At 36.5% G+C, this 25,127-nt stretch overlaps 1 protein-coding gene and 1 non-coding gene across 7 annotated transcripts in view; both read left to right on the top strand.

Annotated features, from left to right (window-relative positions):
• The window catches only part of LOC145509795 (uncharacterized), a 1,222,357-nt gene that overhangs the window by 816,682 nt on the left and 380,548 nt on the right, over positions 1 to 25,127 (top strand). The window lies entirely within an intron of this gene.
• TRNAC-ACA (transfer RNA cysteine (anticodon ACA)) lies at positions 13,427 to 13,499 on the top strand. The gene has a single exon. It is a non-coding gene; the product is annotated as a tRNA-Cys (tRNA).

Raw genomic sequence — 25,127 nt, 5'->3', positions numbered from 1 at the left:
CCACAGAATTTCAATTCAATGTTGATGTCAAAGAGCTTTCCAGGTGGCACAGTGGTAAAGAAAATGCCTGCCAATGCAGGAGACCCAAGAGAGGAGGGTTAGATCCCTGGGTTGGTGAGATCCCCTGGAGTGAAGTAGAAATGAATACCTTTATTGCTTTGCCAGGCAAAGGGGAAACAGTGGGCCCATGCCCTGCAAAATTGTGTGTCCCAACCTGGAGGGATATTTTTGTGAGGAGATTTTCATTTTTTTAACATTTTATGTATTTATAGGCCATGCCACATGGCATGCAAAATCTTAGCTCCTTGACCAGGGATCTAAGCCATGTCCCTCGAATTGAAAGTGTTGTAGCCACACATTCCAGGAAACAAACTCACTCAGAAGGACAATGCAGATAGTGGAGTGCAGTTTATTACACCAGCGGGCCCAAGGCAGAGTCTCCTCTTAGCCAAGGACCCCGACCAGTTTTTGTGAAAACCTTATATACCCTAAGTGTATAAGGTTCCTTGAAACTAGTCTGAACCAAGGAAAGAGAAAGATACAATCAAAGTTAACCTGTGATCATATGCCTTAAGCCTAGGTAGTTAACAGTGGACAATTATCAATAGGCCTGTGGTCATACCCCAGTAAGCATAATAGAATGTATGATTCTCTTCGGTTACACGGATAATTAGGGTATTCTTTTAGGCAATGGAGAGCCCTGGGGCTCTTCCTTCTGGGGGCCTGGTTTTCCAGTTGGTATGTCATTTCCATAGATATGGGGCATATAGCTCAAAGTCCACAGTCCGGCCCAAGATGGAGTCCTGCTTTCAAGATAGAGCCTGTTCTGTTTCCTCCTTCAGAAGTGCTGAATCTTAACTACTGGACCGCTAGGGAAGTCCCAGGTGAGGAGTTTTATAGCAGTGGTTTAAGGGTGCAGTTGCTGATAAGGATCAGGGTGTATAAAGGGCATTGTTGTTCAGTCACTCAGTCCTATCCAACTTTTTGCAACCCCATGCTCTGCAGCATGCCAGGTTTCCCTGTCCTTCACCGTCTCCTGGAGATTACTCAATCTCATGTCCATTGAGTCAGTGATGCCATCCAACCAGCTCATCCTCTGTCATCCCCTCCTTCTCCTACCATCAATCTTTCCCAGCATCAGGGTCTTTCCTTATGAATCCTCTTTATACCATCAGGTGGCCAAAATATTGGAGCTTCAGCTTCAGCATCAGTCCTTCCAATGAATATTCAGGATTGATTTCCTTCAGGATTGACTGGTTTGATCTCCTTGCAGTCCAAGGGACTCTCAAGAGTCTTCTCCAACACCACGTTTCAAAAGCATCAATTCTTCGGTGCTCAGCCTTCTTTATGGTTCAACTCTCACATCTGTATATGACTCCTGGAAAAACCATAGCTTTGACTAGTCAGACCTTTGTTGGCAAAGTAATGTCTCTGCTTTTTAATACGCTGTCTAGGTTGGTCATAGCTTTTCTTCCGAGGAGCAAGCATCTTTTCATTTTATGGCTTCAATCATCATCTGCAGTGATTTTGGAGCCCAAGAAAATAGTCTCTCACTGTTTCCATTGTTTTCCCATCTATTTGCCTTGAAGTGATGGGGCCCGATGCCATGATCTTTGTTTTTTGAATGCTGTTTTAAGTCAGCTTTTTCACTCTCCTCTTTCACCTTCATCAAGAGACTCTTTAGTTCTTCATTTTCTGTCATAAGAGTGATGTCATTTGCATATCTGAGGTTATTGATATTTCTCTCTGCTATGTTGATTCCAGTTTATGATCCATACAGCCAGGCATTTCACATGATGTACTCTGCCTATAAATTATATAAGTAGGATGATAATATACAGCATCAACATATTCTTTTCCCAATTTGGAACCAGTCTGCTGTTCCATTTCCACTTCTAACTGTTGCTTCTTGACCTGCAGGTCAAGAACTAAAGGCCTTCATCGCCTTAATCTGGCCTCAGGTTTTCTCCTGAGGAGATTCTGAGATTATCAAACTGTGGCCTTCTTTCTGGAATGAAGAATGCTTCATCAAGTAGTTAGCATCTTCCATTTGTTGGACGTTTTAGCTCTGCAGAAGAGCTCAAAGATATTGTTATGTGCATCCCTTGAGGGGGAGCCAGAATCCTGTCCCAAGGCTGCACTATTGTTTCTTGATTGCTGCTACCTTTTCTCTGAATCCTCTCCCTTCCCTGAATAGCAGCTGTGTTAAAGCTCAGTTGGTAAAGCATCTGCCCTCAATGCTGGAGACCTGGGTTCAGTTCTTAGGTAGGGAAGTTCCCCTGGAGAAGGAAATGGCAACCCATTCCAGTATTCTTGCCTGAAGAATGCCATGGACAGAGGAGCCTGGCAGGCTATAGTCCATGGGATCACAAGAGTCAGACACGACTTAGCAATATCTTTCTTTCTTTGGAACTCAGGGAAGGTCTTGGAGGCTGAGGCCTGTTTCCTACAAAAAGAAACAGGGGACAGAGAAAGTCTTCTGTGCCCAGGATGCTCGGTTCTTTCTATATCTTTCTATAATCCGTTAGGTTTCTCATTCCAGATTCCTGTATTTCAGTACTGAAATTCTGTATTTTTAATCTTTTTTTTTTTTGGTCTCACATTTTTTATTCTTTTCTTGAAGCAAGGAAACTATGAATTTAACTGCTGGGATGCCTAATTTGAAGTGACTTGAAGTGGTAGATATTAATGATGTGTAAAAAGCCTTAAGCCGGAATAGCTTTAAACCTCTTTTATTTTACAGTTGAGTTTCAGTTACACCTGAGAGCCCTCCATACTGTTTCATAAAAGCTCAATTTTTTTTCTCCCAAATTTTCTTTGCATTTATTTCAATATGAGGTTTACATTTAATATGTCTTATTCTTCATTTTTAATGTAAAATAACTGTGTATTTGTGTATAGTCCATTCATCTGTAGTTTCATAGACACATTAAGAAGTATAATATATTTCTTTAAAGACTGGCTTTGCTGGTTAGGAAAACAGATATGATAAAAAATGTATTTTTTTGTACTAATTTAGGCTTTCATCTTATCTGTACTACAAGTCATGTTCTTTAACACACACACACACACACACACACATACACACACACACACACACACATACACACACACACACACACACACACCCCATTAGTAATGATTTACAATGCTTTTCAGGAGGTAGAAAATCTGTACCCTACGTCCCATGGTTGGCCTCATTCATATGCAGCCCTCTGATGTTTCACTTGGCATTCTAGCTGTTTATCTCCCCGTTGCTTGCCATATTCTAGTCTAATTCAGTATTACCTCAGGGCAGGGCCAGCTTTTTTATCTTTATGGATTGCTATTCTTTATCTTGGTATCTGTACAGATAAGAGTGAAAGGTGTGGTGGCAAGATGAGCACCCAGATGGTCTGTTAATGAAGGGTATTTTGTTGTTGTTGTCAAGGATAATGAAATTATTGTATTTAAAGAATCTGAGTTTGTATAATTTTCAGTGTTTTTACTGAACTGCTCTGTATGAATCTTGAGAGAAGTTTAGTCTTTTTAAACTTTGTTTACTCTTAGGCCCGCATGATAGTAGTTAACAAGTTGTGCATGTTCCCTTATGAGACTTGTATAAGAAACCTTTTGTTAGAGAGATGTCTACCATATACAAAATGGAACAGTACAGAACAGCAGGGTGAGACCCATGCACCTATAACCCATTGGAAACAACCTTTAACTCTTGCAAGTCTGGCTCTGTCCATAAATTTACCAACTTCCCCTGATCCACTCCTAATCCACAGCTAATCCCTGACATTACATTGAGCATCCTTGGATGTTTCAGTTTACATTGCTATTGCAAAAGTATTCTTTTTTTAAGAAAATAAAATAATACTATCCAAAAATTTACAGATAGTACTTAATAACATTAAATAGCCAATCAGTGTTGACAGTTCTAATTACCTCGTAAATGTCATAGTTTTTCAATTATCAAAATCAAATTGAAATTCATACATTTTCATTGGCTGGTATATTTCTGAATTCTTTTTTAAAAAACATAAAACTATTCTAAAATTAAAAGTTATTGAACATTGCAAAGATATTACTGAGAACTTCTGTGATGGTTAATTTTATCTGTCAAGTTGACTGGCTAGGGGTTGCCTGGATTAAACATTATTTCTGGGTATGTCTGTGATGATGTCTGGAGAGATTAGCATTTAAATCATTGGGCTCTGTGGAGTACCCTGCCCAACGTGGGTGGTGGTGGTGTTCAGTCACCCAGTCATGTCCAGTTCTTTGTGACTCCATGGACTACAGCACACCAGGCCTCCCTGTCCCTCACCAGCTCCCAAACTTTGTTCAAGTTTATGTCCATTGCTTTGGTGATGCCATCCAGCCATCCCTCTTCTCCTTCTGCCCTCAATCATTCCCAGCATCAGGGACTTTTCCAATGAGTCAACTGTTTGCATCAGATGACCAAAGTACTGGAGTTTCAGCTTCAGCATCAGTCCTTCCAACGAGTATTCAGGGTTGATTTCCCTTATGGTTGATTGTTTGATCTCCTTGCTGTCCAAGGGTCTCTCAGAAGTCTTGTCCAGCACCACAGTTTGAAGGCATCAGTTCTTTGGCACTCTGCCTTCTTTATGGTCCAGCTCTCACAACTGTGTATGACCACTGGGAAAACCATAGCCTTGACTATACCAACCTTTGTTGGCAGAGTAATATCTCTGCTTTTCAACATACTGTCTAGGTATGTCATAGATTTCTTACCAAGAAGCACATGTCTTCTGATTTCATGGCTGCAATCACCACCCACAGTGATTTTAGAGCCCCAAAAGAGGAAATCTGTCACTGTTTCCACCTTTTCTCCTTCTGTTTGCCATGAAGTAATAGGGCCAGATGGCATGATCTTAGTTTTCTTAATATTAGTTTTAAGCTGGCTCTTTCACTCTCCTCCTTCACCCTCATCAAGAAGCTATTTAGTTCCTCTTCGCTTTATGTCATTAGAGTGGTATCATCTGCATATCTGAGGTTGTTGATGTTTCTCCCACCTATCTTAATTCCAAATTGTAACTCATCCAGCCTGGCATTTCTCATGATTTGCTCCGCGTATAGATTAAATAAACAGGGTAACAGCAGACAACCCTGCCTTACTCCTTCCTCAATTTTGAACCAATCAGTTCTATATAGGGTTCTGACTGTTGCTTCTTGACTTGCATACATGTTTCTTAAGAGACGGGTAAGCTGGTCTGGTATTCCCATCTCTTTAAGAACTTTCCACAGATTATTATGATCCACACAGTCAAAGGCTCTAGCGTAGTCAATGAAACAGAGGTAGATGTTTTTCTGGAATCCCCTTGCTTTCTCTATGATCCAGCAAATGTTGGTGATTTGATCTCTGCTTCTTCTTCCTTTTATAAACCCAGCTGGGACATCTGGAAGTTCTTGGTTCGCATAATGCTGAAGCCTAGCATGCAAGATTTTAAACATGACCTTACTAGCATGGGAGATGAGTGTAACTGTCCAATGATTAGCACATTCTTTAGTACTACCTTACTTGGGAATTGGGATGAGGATTGACCTTTTCCAGTCCTGTGACCACTGCTGGGTCTTCCAGATTTGCTGACATATTGAATGAAAAACCCTCAGTTTAATTTCAGCATTGACCATTTGGTGATTTCCATGTGTAAAGCTGTCTCTTGTGTTATTGAAAAAGGGCATTTGCTATGACCAGTGCATTCCCTTGGCAGAAATTCAGTTAGCCTTTGCTCCGCTTCATTTTGTTCTCCAAGGCCAAACTTGCCTGTTACTCCAGGTATCTCTTGACTTCCTACTTTTGCATTCCAATCCCCAATGATGAATAGAGCATCTTTTTGGGGTGTTAGTTCTAGGAGGTCTTCTAGGTCTTCATAGAACTGATCAGCTTCTTCAGCATCAGTGGTAGGGGCATAGACTTGAATTACTGTGATGTTGAATGGCTTGCTTTGGAACTGAACCGAGATCATTCTGTCATTTATGAGGTTGCATCCATGTACTGCAATTTGGACTCTTTTGTTGATTATGAGGGATACTCCATTTCTTCTATGGGATTCTTGCCCACGATAGTCAATGTAATGGTCATCTGAATTAAATTTGCCCATTCCTGTCCATTTTAGTTCCTGAAACCTAAGATGTTGATGTTTATTCTTACTATCCCCTGCTTGACCACATCCAATTTACCTTGATTCATGGAAATAACATTCCAGGTTCCTATGCAATACTATTCTTTGCCACATTGAATTTTACTTTCACCACCAGATATCCACTACTGAGAGTTGTTTCCACTTTGGCCCAGCTGCTTCATTCTTTCTGGGACTATTAGTAGTTCTCCTGTGCTCTCCTCCTCTCTGTGTCTGGACTGATCAGCATTTAAATCAGTGGACTCGGTAGATTACCCTGCCCAATGTGGTGAGCATCAACCAATTATTTGAAGGCCTTGAATAGAACTAAAGGCAGAGAGATGTGGATTTCATCACTTCCCTACACCCCCTCCCCGCCCACTTTCTCTGCTGGAGCTGGGATATTTTATATCCTGCTTTCCCTTGGTCTGGAATTTACTTCATCCTCCACCCTACCCTCTACCCGCAATTTTCAAGTCCTTAGACTCAGACTGAAGTAGCCACTGGGTTTCCTGAGTCTCTAGCTTACAGAGGGCAGATAGTGGGACTTCTCAATCTACATAATCAAGTGAGTGATTTCCTCACTGTGTGTGTGTGTGTATTTGTGTGTATTCTGTTTTCTGGAAAACTAATGTTACTTGATGACTAACATAGCCCCTGTATACTCTATATCCAGTTTCCCCATTTATTAACCTCTTGTGTTAGTATGGTATTTTTATCACAATGAATGAACCAATATTGATAAATACTATATGTCAAAGACTATTTTATTCAGATTTTCGAAGTTCTACCTATCATTCTTTTCCTATTCCAGGATCCCATCTAGGACACTACATTGCCATTATTACTTCAGGTATTTATTCTGTTCTCTTCTCTCTTTCTTCTTCTGGAATTACCATTACATGTATGTTTTACCTACTGAAATTGTTTCATGGTTCTTTGATATTATATTCTCCTTGTTTATTTTTTGTTTCATGAATTTCAGACTGTAAAGTTTCTCTTCAACTGTTTTCAAGCTCACAAATTATTTGCTTGTCCATTCTGAATCTACTGATGAGCTGATTGTAGTCATTCTTCAATTTTGCTATTCTTTTTCCCCTAGCATTTTTTGTCCTTTATTCTTGAGTTCTTAGATTTTCTGTTTATGTATATTACTCATTTGATTTTGTATGCTTACACAATTTGTTTATTAAAGTAGTTAACATGTTAAGTATGATTATTTCAGATTCCTTATCTATTATTTTTGACATTTGCATCCTTTCTGAGTCTAGTTCTGGTGCTTGTGTTTAGAGTGTGTTTTTCTTGCCTGTGATGTGCCTTATAATTTTTTTGTTGACAGCCAAACATGACGTATAGGATAATCTTTGGGGTGAGCATTTATGTTAATCTAGGGAGGAATTTTAGCATAGATGCCAGAAGTTTCAAGTTCCTCTAGTATTCCTGCTTTTATCTCTCCTCTTGTCTTTGTCCTTCTCTAATCACTCTACATCTGTGTCTTGCAGCTCCTTCAACTGTAATCCACAGTTACTAGTCTGAAGGCTACTGGAGTCTAAAGTGCATGTAGGAGGAAGCATTCTATGATTTTCTACTTAAATCTCAGTTTACAATGTATAAATATAACTCAGTGAACTCAACAAAGTCAAAGGCTGGTTAAATGTTTTTAGCAGCAAGATTTTCTTGCCGCACCCCCAGGAATCCATGAGACTGTCCCAATTTTGTAACGGTCACTCACTTTTTATGATAATAAAAATCAAATATGAGATATTTTATGCATTACTTATCCATTTGCATTTTGTATGTCCCCCTCTAAAATGTGCACCTCATAAAACTAGAGGTTTTATTTCTTGTTTCTCTTATTTTTATCATCAACATTTATATCACTGCTGGCACTTAGTAGATATTAACTAAATATTTGTTGAGTAGAAAAAAAAATGTATTCAAATGTGTATTCAAGTTTTCTTTACTTAGAAAATTGTAAGTTTTGACTATATATGTTGATTATGATATATCAACTGAAAATTGTCACCAAAATTAGCCACGCTTTTATGGCCTTCTTCCCTGTCCTGCCCAGCCTAATAACATTTTATAAAATCAGAATTTATAATGTAGTTTTAAAAATAAAATAATTCATTAAAATTTAATTTCTAGTAAAAGAGTAGGAAATGTTAACTTCAAAGGGCTTGTTATCATTTCTTCTACAGATGAAATATAAAATAACTTTAGTCTGGGAATGTGGCTTCTGAAAAAGAACCAAAAAAATGCAAATTTCCTCAGATGGCTGTGGTTCAAATATCTTTTCACTTATAAAAGGATTGTGTTTTTGAGATTTCTGAAAGCCGCTCTTTAACTATTTACTCTTTCAACTTCTAAATCGTTTCTGTACTGTTACTTACATTCAGAAGGGGTAGTGTGAAACTGTTAGTTGCTCATTCATGTCCGACTCTTTGTGACCCCATGGACTGTAGCCCACCGGGCTTCTCTGTCCATGGAATTCTCTAGGAAATAATATTGGAGTGAGTAACCAGAAGGGCTCTTCTCCAGGGGATCTTCCTGAACCTTGGTCTCCTGCATTGCAGGCAAATTCTTTATGGTAATTTATGTACCTTTACCATCTGAGCCACCAGAGAAGCCATACAGAAGGGGTAGAGGTCAGAGGTAAGCAAGAGAATAAATCAATCAATCCCTGGTGTTCACTTGTCCAAAATGCACCGTGTTATACTAAATCTTGGATTATAATTATGTTGCATAATAATTATGTTTGCTCAAAATGTCGCATGGTTCTGAGTAAGCCCCTCCATCTACTGGCATTGCATCCCTTACCCAAATCCCTGGGATCACCTTGGAGACAGGATCTGTATCTGTTTTTACATATCACTAGTGCCTTGTACAAAGCTTAATGTACAGGAAACTGTTAAATGAGGAAGTGATTAAATGAAAGAATGAAGCTAGAAGCAAAGGCAAAGTCCTTTGCTCGTCTTCCTGCCTTTGGACACAATTATACTTTGTCATCTCAAAAGAGGGGGTTGAATCCTCTTCATGAAAATCTTTAGTCCTTACACATGTATACAGTACTAGGTATGAAAGAGGTAACTAATGAGAACCTGCTGTATAGCACAGAGAACTCTACTCAATGTCCTTTGGTGATCTGAATGGGAAGGAAATTTTAAAAAAGAGGGGATATTTGTGTACATATAGCTGATTCACTTCACTATACAGCAGAAACTAACATTGTAGAACAACTATATTCCAATAAAAAAAAAATCTCTAGTCCTTACTTTCCATTATTGGCAAAGGCACGAAGCCTCAGTGCTTACAGAAGGTTGATGTACCTCAGCCTAATAGTCACTTTAGCTTTATTTCCTTGTTTTGACTTGTGCGCCACAGACAAATTACAGTGTTCAGCAATTATTGAGATAACTCAGGTAATAAACCTGCTTTTATAAAAAAGAGTCATTACAGTGCAAATGGAAAACAGTTGCTCACCATTAGATAACATTTTTATAGGCATGATTGAACTCAACATTTAACCATAGGAGGGGCAGTATGTAACCCCAAATAATTAATATTTCTTTGCTAATAATGTCTCTTTTCAATCTCTCTTATCATTTCAGTCTCCGATATTCTCAAGTTCCTTGAATACAGAGTCCCACATTAGAAATGGTGTTTTAAATTCTACCATCTCTATCATTGTTATTAAATGATAGTTATGTCTATAGAGAACATAGCAATAATGACCTTATTTCTAAGCAATCCCCCAAATATAAGGAAACATGTAAAAGAACCCTCTCCATGGTAATAATTTTCCTTGAAGACTTGGTGACATTTCTCATTTCAATTCAGCTTTACAATTTGGTTTTTATAAGCATTTTCAAATGGTATAGCTAGTAATATTTTCATAAGAAAATAATAAATAGCAATCTGTTTTCACATCACACACAGCACGTGCAAGGCTCATTCAGTGGCTGGCTGTGGGGTCAGCAACTAAGAGAGGTCTCCGAGTTTGGGTTGGTGATAGAATTTACTATATAGAAAGGTTTTCATGGAAGACCCCTGAATACTATTTATATGGCATAATAGGTTTACATAGTGCTGACAGAGGCCCAGAAAAGATGAGTTGCAACGTGAGATTGTCAAACTTAAAGAAATCAGAAATCAGGGCAGTAGACTAACCCACCAAAAATGGAAACAGAAATCGTGGGCCTAAGGAGAGTTTTGCCTAAGTGCAGAAATCACTGTCTTTACCCTTTGATTAGACAGATAATAACAGTGAATTCAGTTCAGTTCAGTTCAGTCGCTCAGTCGTGTCCGACTCTTTGCCACCCCATGAATTGCAGCACGCCAGGCCTCCCTGTCCATCACCAACTCCCGGAGTTTACCCAAACCCATGCCCATCAAGTCGGTGATGCCATCCAACCATCTCATCTTCTGTTGTCCCCTTCTCCTCCTGCCTCAAATCCTTCCTAGCATTAGGGTCTCTTCCAATGAGTCAACTCTTCACATGAGGTGGCCAAAGTATGGGAGTTTCAGCTTCAATATCAGTCCTTCCAATGAACACCCAGGACTGATCTCCTTTAGGATGGACTGGTTGGATCTCCTTGCAGTCCAAGGGACTCTCAAGAGTCTTCTCCAACACCACAGTTCAAAAGCATCAATTCTTCGGAGCTCAGCTTTCTTCACTGTCCAACTCTCACATCCATACATGACCACTGGAAAAACCATAGCCTTGACTAGACGGACCTTTGTTGGCAAAGTAATACCTCTGCTTTCAATATGCTATCTAGGTTGGTCATAACCTTCCTTCCAAGGAGTAAGCGTCTTTTAATTTCATGGCTGCAATCACCATCAGCAGTGATTTTGGAGCCCAAAAAAATAAAGTCAGCCACTGTTTCCACTGTTTCCCCATCTATTTCCCATGAAGTGATGGGACCAGATGCCATGATCTTAGTTTTCTGAATGTTGAGCTTTAAGCCAACTTTTTCCCTCTCCTCTTTCACTTTCATCAAGAGGCTCTTTAGTCCTTCTTCACTTTCTGCCATAAGGGTGGTGTCATCCGCATATCTGAGGTTACTGATATTTCTCCTGGCAATCTTGATTCCAGCTTGTGCTTTTTCCAGCCCAGCATTTCTCATGATGTACTCTGCATAGAAGTTAAATAAGCAGGGTGACAATATACAGCCTTGATGTACTCCTTTTCCTATTTGGAACCAGTCTGCTGTTCCATGTCCAGTTCTAGCTGTTGCTTCCTGACCTGTATACAGGTTTCTCAAGAAACAGGTCAGATGGTCTGGTATTGCCATCTCTTTCAGAATTTTCCACAGTTTATTGTGATCCACACATTCAAAGGCTTTGGCATAGTCAATAAATCAGAAATAGATGGTTTTCTGAACTCTGTTGCTTTTTCGATGATCCAGTGGATGTTGGCAATTTGATCTCTGGTTCCTCTGCCTTTTCTAAAACCAGCTTGAACGTCTGGAAGTTCACGGTTCACATATTGCTGAAGCCTGGCTTGGAGAATTTTGAGCATTACTTTACTAGTGTGTGAGATGAGTGCAATTGTGTAGTAGTTTGAGCATTCTTTGCCATTGCCTTTCTTTGGGATTGGAATGAAAAGTGACCTTTTCCAGTCCTGTGGCCACTGCTGAGTTTTCCAAATTTGCTGACATATCGAGTGCAGCACTTTCACAGCATCACCTTTGAGGATTTGAAATAGCTCAACCGGAATTCCATCACCTCCACTAACTTTGTTGGTAGTGATGCTTCCTAAGGCCCACTTGACTTCACATTCCAGGATGTCTGGCTCTAGGTGAGGGATCACACCATCGTGATTATCTGGGTCGTGAAGATCTTTTTTGTACAGTTCTGTGTATTCTTGCCACCTCTTCTTAATATCTTCTGCTTCTGTTCGGTCCATACCATTTCTGTCCTTTATCGAGCCCTTCTTTGCATCAAATGTTCCTTTGGTATCCCTAATATTCTTGAAGAGATCTCTATTCTTTCCCATTCTGTTGTTTTCCTCTATTTCTTCACACTGATCACTGAGGAAGTCTTTCTTATCTCTCCTTGCTATTCTTTAGAACTCTGCATTCACATGGGAATATCTTTCCTTTTCTCCTTTGCTTTTCACGTCTCTTCTTTTCCCAGCTATTTGTAAGGCCTCCGCAGACAGCCATTTTGCTTTTTTGCATTTCTTTTCCATGGGGATGGTCTTGATCCCTGTCTCCTGTACAATGTCACAAACCTCTGTCCATAGTTCATCAGTGAATTATAACAAGGCTATTCCAGAATCTGAGCCAGTACCGTTTGCAGAGTCATGTACTTTACAAACACGACTAGAAACATGGGCTTTCAAATATATGATTTTCCCCACTCTGCTTTTCAACATTTTATCAGCAGGGGAATTGAAAATAGTTTGAATAAAAACTATCTTAATTGTCTACAAAAATAAAATAACTATTTCAGCTTTCCATGAAAGACAAATAGCAAATATGCAGTTGATTAGCTGTTAGTAGCACATGACAGAGAAACCCTTCTTGTTGTTTTCCTCTGCTTGCTATCACTCTTCTGGAGCCAAATCCCTTTGTCAACTAATTTCCAAGCTATTTCTTTATAAACCCATGAAAAACAGGAAGAGAGAAAAACCCCAAATACTTATATAAAGTTTATATATACACCAGTTAGTGATTAATCATTGATGAGGAAATGCTTACTTATGTTGTGGCTTTTAACTCATTGCTTCTGGCTACATTTTATTTTCCATAATATTTTATTCTGGAATATTCCCTTGAGGAAATATTCCCTGTTCTGTTAGAATGATCTGTCAAAATTTAGTAGCCAAGTGTATAACATGCTGTGAGTATGTGCTGCTCAAAAAGAAGTATATCCAGGTTTATTTTATAAAAACTTCTGATGACCCCAGTGATAGTTAAGAGGCTTTGGGAAATGACTGCTTTTTATAAGGCTACATAGTTCACAAAAGCAGACAGCTATTATTTTGCACTCTGAATTATAATTAATAACTTCCATTAAAAAGAATCTCTATGAAAGGTACATTTACAGATTGACAGGAGGGGACTCATAACAGTTTTTTAAAATTTATTTTTAATTGGAAGATAATTGCTTTATAATATTATGTTGATTTCTGCTATATATCAACATGAATCAGCCATAAGTTTACATATGCTCCCTCCCTCTTGAACCTCCCTTCTACCTCCCACCCCATCTCACCACTCTAGGTTGCATGACATTTTTTTTTTTTTATAGAACTTATAACCCAGAAATATTATAATGGTATGCCATCTACTTCCCTGATGGCTCAGATGGTAAAGTGTCTGCCTACAATGCAGGAGACCCAGGTTCGATCCCTGAGTCAGGAAGATCCTCTGGAGAAGGAAATGGCAACCCACTCCAGTACTCTTGCCTGGAAAATCCTATGGACTGAGGAGCCTGTTGGGTTACAGTCCATGGGGTCGCAAAAAGTCGGACACAACTAAGTGACTTCACTTCACTTCACTTCATGCCATCTACATTTGCAAGTCATATTATATGGTTTAGCTATAACTGTGGGGAAAGAATCTAAGTGCCTCTTTTTCTTTGAGGAAGAATTTAGCTAAAGTTCCGTTAGTCTTGGCCAATCAGGCATACTGTTCTCTGATCATGGAATTGCAGTTACTCAATGTTCCACTGAAAGAGAGCATTAAAAATCTTCTTGTCAGGAAACTCACATAGCTGGGAAGAAGGGTCCTTCATACTGAATGGAAAGGACATTTTTTCTGACACAGTCTGGAAACCAAGTTACAGTTGATTATAACCATAGTCTCACTTAAAAAGAGCTTGCCAGAAGCAGCGTATACTTGACTTATTTGCTTCTTGTTTTCCTGAAAAGGAGATGGGAATTTGACTCAAGTTCAAGTACTTTTGAAATTCTGTGCATCATTTCTTCCTTCAAACTTGTTGAATTTTAGGGAGATAATTTGTTGAGGGAATATAATTCTTTTGCTTCTAGCCACTTATTAAAAAGAGTAAACAAATGTGTATGTAGAGATTTTTAAAGAACATGTCCAATAAACTGATCTAGTACTCTTGAAAAAAAAAAGAGTAAATGAATCCTGCAAAAAACAAAACAAGACAGAGTGGAGGAAGAAAAGCAGAACAGTTAAAAACTAAAGAACACCAAGAAAATCTCAAAATTTATGTTATTTGTCCTTCCAACACCTAACAGCAAGGTATTCTACCAGATACTGGTGAGGATTTAGAATATTTCATTGGACTTTAGTCCCAAAGGAGTAGGACTTTCTCTGTTCTCTGTTCTGAAGGAGAGAGTTAATGATCAAAGCCTAAGGAAGATATTTCTCTTTTTTTTTTAATTGTATTTTTAAAACTTTTTGAAAATGGGAAATGGCCAATTAACACACTATGTTATGATAGTTTCAGATGAACAGCAAAGGGACTCTGCTGTACACATACATGTATCCATTCGCCTCTAAACTCCCCTCTCATCCAGGCTGCCACATAATATTGAATAGAGTCCCATGAGCTATACAGTAGATCCTTGTTGGTTATGTCTTTTAAATATAGAAGTGTGTAATGTCCAGTTAGGGAGCTGTTTCTCTCTTTAGATAAGCTCTTCTTTTCATGAAATCTCCCCAAGGACAAGGTTATGGTAATTGAAACTCAAGTAATCAGGTCTGTGTGGTTGATGAGTTGGTAATTGACTGAAGGCTTACATTTGAAGAGCTAAAAAATAGAAATATCTTTAACAATTATAATTTAATTAAAATTGTAAAACATTATTGGCTCCCATATATAATATTTAAGGTATATAAAATGATTTGGGCATCAGATCAGTAGGATTTGCTCATAATGAATACATCCAAAGAATTAAATGTTTCATCTTTTGTTTATTATATCTTTTTAAAAATAACAGTTCTTTGTAGTAATATATTTAGAAGTAATATACTAATATTTGTTCAGCAAATATTTCCAGCTCTTTGCCTACTAGGCACATACACTTTTATGAGGGGAGGAGGTCATGTGAATATTCTGGCAAATCAGTTGTGAACAGGGGTGATATGTGTTATTTCTGGGCCACAACATTTGTTGACTGATATAGTTTTCTTTTCATTGTTGATCCACAGTTTCTTTCAGACATCATGCTTAATCATGGTTGCCTCATTTGCTTGTCTCTAGAATATGAATGCCACATAATAGAAGCCTCAGCCACTTAAGATGTACTTGTAGCAGAAATTGAAAATAAACCATATCATTTTTTGCCACTGAGATTTTACAGTGCTTTAACCCATCAAAACCTAGGCTATCTTGAAAGGTGTAAAAGAATAGTTTGTTTTTGTGTTAAATAACAGATGAAGGCACTGTGGTCCAAAATCAGTAAATTATTTAAGAATTTCAAAGTTGGAAGAGACTTCAGTATGAAAGAGCCCATTTAGTAGCCTAGCAGCTTGACTCTAGTTCTCTTGGATCTTTTATAATTTAATTGTTCTTGAGAGAGTTAAATCCCAATTTTTTTTTCCTGAAAGCATCTCTGTAAACACTTGAGATTTAAGATATGTATATCTGTGTCTGTAACTATAGATTTATCTCTATATTAAGTGAATTTTTCAGATCTTCCATATAGATTAAATATAGGGGTTAAGTAGCGAGAAATGTCAACTTGACTTCTGGGTCCTGACTGAGTGAGTAGGTTAATGGCAGTGCCTTTCATGGATAAAAGAAACATTGATGGAGAACCAGTGTTTTGAATGAACTCTTAGGTTCACTTTTGGATGTGTTGACTGTGAATCACTCCCTGAGACATCCAAGACCAAATGTCAAAGTAATAATTAGAGAATTTCAGATCCAAAGCAGAAGTCTGGACTTGGATATACATTTGTGAATTATCTGTACATGGGATAATTTATGTGCATGGATGACATGGTAGAAGGAGAAAGAATGGGATAATGACAGGGGAGACTTTAAGGTAAAAGATTTTAAAATATTAATGTTTATTAAACAAATCAAATGCTTACAAAGTAAATATTAAGTGCATGATAGGGAAGATATATAGAAGTAAAATATATAGCATGATAAATGGCAACCCACTCCAGTATTCTTGCCTGGAGAATTCCTTGGACAGAGGAGCCCCCATGGGCTACAGTCCATGGGTTCGCAAAGAGTTGGACATGACTGAGTGACTAACATACACACACATAGTAAGTAAAATATATAGTAAGATATATAGACATAAAGAAGGAGAGTATTGCATGATAAAAGCCAAAGGAAGAGGGTTTTAAGAATTGTTCTAGTGTTGATGGTGCTGAAAATTCGGGTAAAATGAAGACTATGAGATTTGGGAAAGTTGAGATCATTATTGACTTCAGTAAGAGTTGTTTCAGTGGAGCATAGAACTAGGATATCATTTTTAAAATAAGATATTTAAGTAGATTCTTTCCCTCTTCATTTCTTGGTAGTTTATTGTGATTTTTGTTTGATTGATTTGCTAGGAAAAATATTGTAGAAAATACATCTGAAAATACAGTGTTTAATGAAGGTCTACAAACATTGTAATGTTAATATAGCATATGTAAATTTAGCACTTTCATGTACATTAATTCATTAGAACCTTAGCATTCCGCCTTCATGAACACTTCTAAAATCTATGAAAGAAGACCTATTCCATTTCCTTGAAATGATTATTTTTTCAATTAATTCATTTACATTGGAAGATAATTACTTTACAATATTGTGATGGTTTTTGCCATACGTCAACATGAATCAGCCACAGGTATACATGGAACATCATATCAATATTTTGCTCACGAAACAGAACAGTTCTAAAAATAGCAGTTGAAATTATTTGTTTACATTTTATTTTTTATTCAGAAAGCTTATGTGATAACAAAATATTAAAATGCAAATGCTTTTTGTTAATCAAAAAGTACATTGGTATTAAATTACTATCTAAACAGAGTTATATACATATTAAAACTCAAGAAGTAAACTATTCAAGGAGTCTAGCAGGAGGACTAAGGCAAGCCCCTTCACTGGCAGATAGCCATGTATAGCTCCATTAATGAAGAGAATAGGTAGGCATCTGGTCGAGCATCATCTGTTTGGACAAGAATTTTCTTAAAAGCTTATCAAGGGCATTAGTGTCTTTCTGGCTCTTCAAATAAGACGTCTACAATTAAATTAAGCATGCGTGCTATTCCTTCAAACATCTATAAAAATAGATTTTGAACTGTAAGATTAAATGAGTAATAAGCTTTGAAGCTACTTTCTCTTGTTTTAATTAACACAAATGCCATGCATAAAGTCATTTTATAAAATACTTTAAATCAGTATCTATGATACAGCTTTTATGGTAGATCATGAATGAATACAGAATAAAAAATACTAACATTGATTAGTAGATAATTTAATGTGATTTTAGTTATACTTTACTAACTTAGAAGATCAAATAAAAGAGTAGTTCACATTAGATTGAAAAATGCTCAGGGTTGGTCATCCATCTATTCCTTAGTGTCCATTAATTTTTTTTTTTATTTGCCAAATATTTGCAACCATGAAGTGATAGCATTTGTAGCCAAGTTTAAATATTATTTTGATTTTTGCAAGTATCTCTTTCAAATATTTATTTGCTTGTTTTTAATTATTATCATTGGAACAAAAAATTCTGTACCTCAAAAAGAAAAAAAATGTAATTGCAACCTCTTATCGATGTAGTGAATGCATGTGTGCTAAGTTGCTTCAGTTGTGTCCGACTCTTTGCAACCCTATGGACTGTAGCTCGCCAGGCTTCTCTGTTTATGGGATTTTCTAGGCAAGAATACTGGAATAGGTTGCTATACCCTCCTCCAGGGGAGCGTCCTGACCCACGGATTGAACCCAGGTGTATGATCTTGTGGATTTTCAGACTGCATGAACTTAGTGTCTCTTTGAGTCCCAGTGTATTCTGAGTCTATTATTGCAAGTAACTCCCAATTGCCACTCCAAATCCATCAACCCTAAATAAGAAAACAATGTGCATTTCAATAATTTAAATTCAATTTTAATTTCAAAATTAGATAACCCATTCTTAAAATTGTCAAGAAAATATCTTCTTGTCAAATTAAATTTACCCTTGGTTTTGTAAGCTTCATTGATTACTAGGCCTCAAATGATTAGTAAAATCATCACTTTCCATAAACAATGTCTATCATAACTTCACAGGTAACTAAACCACAGGATTAAAAAAAATAGTCCCTTGAAGCAAATATGTCACTGTGATTAATACACAGTAAAACTGGTTGAAAGAAGTTTTGCCTATTTATTTCACAGGCAAATAGTAAGTTGATTCTAATTTGTTTCAGCAGACCTAAAGCCATGCTAGATGACAGGATAAGCGATGTTGGATAAAAGTATATTTGTCATCTTTTAATTCTCCTTTTGTACCCATAATGAGTAAAGTAGCTTTATTCTGCAGACACAACTGGGTGGTTACTCGTTGTATTTCTTGATATGTAGTTGCTTTGGGGGTCCTGATAAGGCTTTTTTCTGGCCTTACATTTGCTGTTTTCCACTTTTTTCACTTATTTTGTATTTCAGGGAAGAAGCCATGCATGCTTTCCTTTCCTTTCCTTTATTTTGTCAAATAAAAGGGCTTCTCTGGTGGCTAAGATGGTATGGAATCCACCTGCAAAGCAGGAGACCTGGCTTTGATCCTTGGAACAGGAAGATCCCTTAGAGAAAGGAATGGCTATCTACTCCAGTATTCTTGCCTGGAAAATCCTATGAACAGAGGAACCTCATGGGCTAAAGTCAAACATGACTGAGTGACTAGGCATGCATACACGAATGAGGAATAAAAGGACAATTTGGAGACTTGCTCATCACTTATGAAATGTAACCAAAATGGATTTGACCTGGACTTCAATAATTTGATAATATTACAGTTTGAATTTTTGAAGAAAAATTATTCACCATTGAAATTGAAAATGATAATTTTTTCTTCAAATGATTTAAGAAGAAAAAACAAAAGAAATTTAGCATGAGTGGAAAAAGATAAAAGGGCAGTGGCAAAGAATTATAAGCATAAAGCAAGAAAAATGCTTAATATAGCAATATGGACTACATTTCAATGAGCACAGTTCTCCAGTAATATCACAAAAGAATTTTAGTATGAATGTTTTAATCTTTAGAAATGTCCCAAAGTGAAAGTGAAAGTGTTAGTCTTTCAGTTGTGTCCGACTCTGCGATCCCATGGACTACTGTAGTCCACCGGGCTCCTCTGTCCAAGGGATTCTCCAGGCAAGAACACAGGAGTGGGTTGACATTCTCAACCCAGGAATCAAACCTGGGTCTCTTGCACTGTAGCCTGTTTCTTTACCAACTGAGCCATCAGAGAAGACTCTAGAAGTGTCCTAATTCTGTGATAATTATTAATTTATTAGATAAATAAGAAGGCAAGAAAAGCAGATAGTGTTAGTATCACAAGTAAGAAAAAGATGTTTAAATGATAGAGAATCATGTTACATTGAAAAAACGATGGTCTCTGACAAAGACATATCACAAACATTGTTTAAAATACAGCAGCTGCTGCTGCTGCTAAGTCGCTTCAGTCATGTCTAACTCTGTGCGACCCCAGAGACGGCAGCCCACCAGGCTCTGCCGTCCCTGGGATTCTGCAGGCAAGAACACTGGAGTGGGTTGCCATTTCCTTCTCCAATGCATGAGAGTGAAAAGTGAAAGTGAAGTCGCTCAGTCGTGTCTGACTCTCCGTGACCCCATGGACTGCAGCCTGCCAGGCTCCTCTGTCCATGGGATTTTCCAGGCAAGACTACTGGAGTGGGGTGCCATTGCCTTCTCCAACTACAGTAGCAATAAGTCACAAAACCACAAGCAGTTAGAAATAAAGTGGCTACTAAGGAAAAATGATAATGGAAATTTTAGTATGCTACTCTGATTCAATTACTGATCAAATGGATAGAATAGTAATAGCAGCTGCTAATTACTTGATTCAAGGTTTTATATATACTATCTTTAACGCTTTACAGTTTCATCTCATTTTATAAGTTAGAAAACTGAGGCTCAGCAAAGTTGGTAACTCACTTGGGTTCATACAGCTATTAAGTAATTGAGCTTGAATTTGGAATCAAATCCTTATGATTGTAGAATATCACATTTACAAATAAATAAAGCTTTAATTATTTGAAGGAGTACTATTAATAAATATGGTTAAATTTATCTATATGTGATAACCATATATTTGATAATATTGTAGGCTTCAACAAATTAACTTTCAAGACTTCTATTAGCTTAGTTGAAATCAAGAAGGCAAAAAGTAAATAAGGATAGAGGAGATAGGAGACTTACGTTTAAAAAATGAATCTAAAATATAAATATAAAAGTGATGACTTGAAAATGTGGGTGATACACTTAATTTTTTAAGTATCCATGAAACATTTGCAAAATTTGATCATATACTAGGCCACTGAAAAATTTATTTTCAATAATAGAAGTAATGAAACATTATTAATACATTGGAAAATAGAAAAAAGCTATCTTATCACTTGATGACTAATTTTAAGAGCTGTTTATTTGAAATGTAGATAGATAATATGTCAATAGCTGATGAAAAAAATAATGGGTGAACCAACAAGCAAATTTTTTATTTCAAACTTAAATATGTTTAGAAAGATTTTAGGCAAGGATAAAAAGAAAATGCATTATGAAAGAAAATATCTGTACTCTCTATGCATGGAATATTGATAATTAAAATATTATTCAAATTAACTTTAAAAGTGATCTGAAATAAAAATAGGATAATCACTAAGAATGAAGCTTAGAAATTTGCCAGAGAACATCCTTTGTAAAAGTAGCAGCCTATCACAATATGACCCCTAAATCCTGCCTACTGTCATATTGTTTTACAATTGTGTCTAATTTTCCTTAAAACAATATACAATTGCTGTTATAACATTTTGGACAGTCAGGAAATCAGAAGCCAATTGAATGCTAAGTATGGTTTATTCCAAGTTGTAAAAGTAGTTTAATATTAGGAATCTATTGATATAATATTTATAGGTTAAAGGATAGTAATTTAACGGCATTCCCTAAATGCAAAAGATGTGTGATAAAATACATTTCCTGATTTAGGGAAAAAACATAGTGAGGGGACATGCATGATATATTAGAAGAAGGCCTACTTTTAGAAGAAGATTAGAAGATTTCTACTTCTTTAGGAACGGCCCTTGCCCACATCTGCCTTTCAGGGATTTATCTGCTAGGTTTTGCTTCAGTGATAGACAAAAATCTACCTAGACACCCAACCTTCAGCACACCCGTATAGCTGCTCCTGAAGACAATTACTTCAAAATTTTCCACTTAAGCTTTTCACTGCTAATCATTATGGTGAAGGAAAGACAAGATGATAACCAGGGAAAGTTAGAAAATCTTGATGTTCTTACACTTCTTATCTCTGTCTCATAAGGACATGTCTGCTTTTCTAATCCAGCCTATTTCCAATGGCTTTTAATAGAATTTACCCTGCTGTAGAAGCAACTATATAAAAGGAACAGACAACTCCTCAAGATTTCTCTGTAATTTAACTATAAAATATTCAGTGACTACATGATCACAGCAAAATACATGAGTCCTGATCAAAGTCTAATAGAGTTTCCTTGTTCAAAAGAAAAAGAGATTACTTAACCATAAATGGATGTTTTACTTTATTAGTAATCAAATAGCACCATTTTAATAAAAAATAGATTTAATAAAAATATATTTAATGAAAAATATAAATCTTGAAAATTAAGTGTAATGGAAAACAAGACCACATATGAAAATTTTAAATCCTAATCTAAGTTTTTTAACATCTGAAAGTTTGAAAGATATTGATTTTTTTTAAAGGGCTAAGTGACTTTAATTCCAGTTAAGATGGAGTAAGCACACTCGATTGTGTTTAGATCTCTCTCTCACCATTATAGAGTGTGCAAGGCAGCTTGCTGAAGACTGAAAAATAAATGGTAGCAGGCAATTTGCTAAGTGAAAAACCAGAACTTGAAGTGAGGTTGATCTTGTGGTAAATTTCTTGTTTTCTGTTTTGTTTGCTTTTGTTTACCTATCTTTCCCATCCTAAACTCAAAAGCAGCCTGAGTTTTGGAATTGTGCACTCATTGCAGATAGAAAGAGCTCCAAGAGAAGTCCTCTCTTTTTAATCTGTAGATCAAAAAAGAGGGCCTTACGGAGAGAAAGGATAGAAGACATTCTCAATTATTACTTTTAATTCTCTTGCTCAAGGCCCTGCCCATCCTTGGTTTTAAAGCTGTCATCCCATTGTGGCAGCAGTGACAGTGGTAGGTAGGCATGTACTTAAAACTCTGAGGGAGGAGAATCTCTCTAACCAAAGCAACTGTTGCCTGGAGAGTGAGGTGATGGGAGTGATAACTTTTTTTTTTTTTTATCCTTTTATCACTTGGCTTCAGAAGCCGGCATAGTTATTGGAATTTCACATCAGAGTAGGGAACTAAAATCCTAGATTTACAGACAGATTACCAGGAAGTGAGAGTTAGGGAGCCATAGAGAACTGAGAAGATTATAAAGAGAGAAACCACAAGAGTGTAAACCCCAAAAGTTAATAAGGTAGAAACTCCTGGGTTCACGCTGAATTCTATATGCAAGAATCTGACCCTCAACAGCCCACTGAAAGCTTTTAGAACATCAGAATGGCCCCTGTGTGGAACATATAAGGATCAGCTTTAAATTGCTGTTCAAAATGCCAAGATAAATTAAAAAATTTCAAGGCCACAAATATGTCAACATTTGTAATGCAAAAAGACAACCAAAAGATGCCAAATCCAAAGATAACTGAAGATACTCCAAATGTTGAAATTATTAGAGATAACTTTTAAAGCAATTATTGAAGCCTTTCCCCAAGAAGGGTCAGTACTTTTGAAATTTTAGAGTGAAATAGAAACTATGGAAATGTTTAAACATGAAAAATTCAAGAAATAAAATGTAAAAAGTAAATGGATGAGCTCAATAGCAAAATGGAAAATAACTATCACATATGAGTTTTTCAGCTGTTAAGGTTTCAATTCTGAGCACAGCTAACACTTTTACATGAAAATTTCTCATAGTATTTTCTTGTAAAAAAAATTTTAAACCAGTACTTTACAATCAATATTGGCTTTTATCAGATGCCTTTTTGACATCTTTTCAGACAATCCAGTGATTTAGTAAATTGTTTGCTGTAATTATTGACATGGTTTGATTAGGGTCTACTATTTGGAAATTGTCAATTCTGGTTTTGTTCATGTTTTGCTTCTTTCCAATTGCTATTTATTTTGCTTGAACAATTTGTAGTATTTTAATCACTCTTTAGATTTTAGTTACTCTACATTTAATGCTTCTCTAGTGTTTGTATTTTTCAACTTTTAGAATAAATAATGTTACATTTCACTTAAAATGTAATAAAGTTGTAACAATATAGGCATTTTCCCCTTATATTTTCCCTCAAAGTTTTTATAAATCCCAAACCTCACACTAGAGTTCTTGTTTCAAAGGGTGTTTCTCAGAGTAATTAAGATCAGAATATGCACATATTTACTATTTGGAATACTCTATGGTTTCTCTTTTATGTATGAGTTTTTATCTGGTATAATTTAAAGAAGATCTTTTTCTTATAAAATGAGACTTCTTATCAAAATTCTGTCAGATTTTATTATTTAAGTATGTCTTTTGGTTTCATTTTTGAAGGATGATTTTATTGACTGTGAAATTTTAGTTGATACTTTTATTTTTTACTTTCAGCACATAAAAGATACCATTCCGTTGTCTTTTAACCACCATTGTGTCAACTCATATTGGCCTCTAATAACCTATAGACTGGGCCCTATGTAAAGAGTTGGACTAAATCTGTTATTGTGGTACAGAAGTATTTAATGACAAGTTACAAACACATTTAATAGAATTTTAAAGTACATTGAACAAACATGAAATTGCATAATGTATTTTCCATTTCTCTTTCTCCTTCTTTCCTTCCCTCCATCCCGCCCCCCTTTCTTTCTCCCTCTCAATCCCTCTTTCTCTCCCTCCCAAACAGTTTATCTCTCTCTTCCCTCCACACTCTCTCCCTCTGTCTTATATCTTCTCTTTCCTTTCCCCTCTTATTGGTCATGGTGTATAGTCCAGGCAGCATAATCACATTTTTATATTTTAGGTATAACATCTGAATTTTCACAATAACAAAACCAGAATAGTGTTAATATTTTTTCTTTATTTATATCACCTTCAAAATGTGTACAATAGTAATTACATTAGAATTGACTCGAACAATATGAGTTTTCACTGTGCAGCTCCACTTATATGTGGATTTTTTTTTTTTTAATAAATGCTGTAAATACTACAGTAGTATACAATCCTTGGTTGGTTGAATCCGTGTGTGGTACAGTGTACAATCATACATTGAACCTATATTGTCACACCATAATCAAATCACCAAAAGTCCATATTTACTTTGTGGTTCATTCTTGGTTTTGTACATTCTGTGGGCTGGAACAAATATATAATGACATGTATCTGTCACTGAAATATTAAATAGGGCATATTCCCTGAAAATCCTCTGCTGTGCCTGTTCATCCCTTCTCACTCCTTTGGCCAACACAATTTTTTTTTTTTCTTCCTTATCTCAGTAGTTCAACCTTTTATAGAAGGTCATATAGTGGAATCACAATATGTAGCCCTTTCACCTTGGATTCTTTCACTTAGTAATATGCATTTAAGATTCCTCCTTTTCTTTCCATGGTTTGATTCCATAGCTTCATTTTAGTGCTGAATAATGTTCTATTCTCTGGATTTTTCATAGTTTATCCACTTTTCTGCTGAAGGATCTCTTAATTGCTTCCAAGTTCTGGCAAATATAAAAAAAAAACCTGTTAAGTAGTTGTGTGCATGTAATTTTTCAACTCCTTTGGCTAAGTCTCAAGGAGCACAGTCCTGCATGCAGTTGCTAAGTCGTGTCCAACTCTT

This window comes from Giraffa tippelskirchi, chromosome 6 (genome assembly GCF_054371585.1).
Source record: "Giraffa tippelskirchi isolate mGirTip1 chromosome 6, T2T-mGirTip1v1.2.pri, whole genome shotgun sequence".
Lineage (NCBI taxonomy): Eukaryota > Metazoa > Chordata > Mammalia > Artiodactyla > Giraffidae > Giraffa > Giraffa tippelskirchi.
The sequence above is the reverse complement of the archived record's forward strand: the minus strand, read 5'-3'. Positions and strand labels throughout refer to the sequence as shown.